The sequence below is a fragment of the Tupaia chinensis genome, unplaced genomic scaffold (assembly GCF_000334495.1).
Source record: "Tupaia chinensis unplaced genomic scaffold, TupChi_1.0 Scaffold000328_1, whole genome shotgun sequence".
Lineage (NCBI taxonomy): Eukaryota > Metazoa > Chordata > Mammalia > Scandentia > Tupaiidae > Tupaia > Tupaia belangeri.
The window spans coordinates 36676-37877 of NW_006159822.1; the positions used below are offsets into that span (position 1 = coordinate 36676).

Genomic DNA, 1202 nt, shown 5'->3' on the forward strand with positions numbered 1-1202 from the left:
GAACATTTTTTAGATCTTTCTGTTTACGTGGAACAAAACAATATATTTACAGTTTAAAGGGTATTAGCAACACAGAAACACTCTGTAGTGAATGCAAATGTTACTGTGAAGTGTCACAGCAGATAAGAAGCACACAAACAGATGAAACTTAAAGTCCCCATGATTCTAGCTCTACACTTGAAGAAATGTAAATATATTGATCAACCTCATTGATATACAAAACTTTTTTAATGCATAGTTTTTCTTTTAGAACTTCATCTGTTCAACACTTCAGGTGATGCAACGAGTCCTGACAGGATGTACGACCTTGTTGCTGTGGTGCACTCTGGACCTGTTCCCAGTCGAGGACATTATATTGCAATAGTTATGAGTCATGACTTTTGGTTGTTGTTGTTCTACATTGTAAAAAAAGTAGATGCGCAAGGTATTGAAGAATTCTGACATCAGCTATCTCAAGAGCTCTGAGTCTGGTTAAATCCCCTTTTACCAATCTTGGGACTGAGGGTGAGCATGACAGGGATACTTTCTTCCTCATTTCTTCTCTGCTTATGTTGGAAAGGATCAATGACTGATTTTTCAAGAAAAGAGAAATGCAGAAATCTCAGGGCAGTAGCACACTGCACAGACAAAGACGATGGATTAGCAGGCCCTTGCTATCTTGGGAGTTGGTTTATTTTCTCAGGTATCGTGCATCTGCAGTTTCAAACAGTAAAAAAGTGAAGTCAGAGATACCAGCTCTTGTAAAACAGTCATCTAGTCACTGACAAGCATTTTATCTATTAATTGCCCTGATAACACTTGAATTCCTTAGGGTGCAGTCAAAAGAACTAGAACCTATGCTGGGCTGTGCTGTTAACATACAGAGAGGACCCTGAGTCACTGTGGGAACTGCCTGTGCTCTGTGCAGGGAAGCACACTCAGTGGTCTTCTCACATATAAAACGGAAGTACCTTCAGGCCCAATGCTCGCAGTTGCCTTCCTGATTTAAAAAACAGGAAACCAAAAAGCTCACAGATACTAGAATCCAATGTCAGGAAGACAAATGTATTTTGCTTCTCTGAAAAAGCTTTTAATAACATGCAGTATATGTACGTATAGGCAACAATTGGTCAGAAGTGGCTTTTTGTTTCCAAAGAGAAAAACTGGTTTTGTAATTATAATTTTATCCTTATTTATTTTATTTAAAACTGGTAGTCTAAGTA

The 1202-nt window shown here is 38.3% G+C and overlaps 1 pseudogene; it reads left to right on the forward strand.

Moving 5' to 3' along the window:
* Nucleotides 1-9: 9 nt before the first annotated feature.
* LOC114008366 (ubiquitin carboxyl-terminal hydrolase 12-like) lies at nucleotides 10-502 on the forward strand (annotated as a pseudogene).
* The last annotated feature ends 700 nt before the right edge of the window (nucleotides 503-1202 follow it).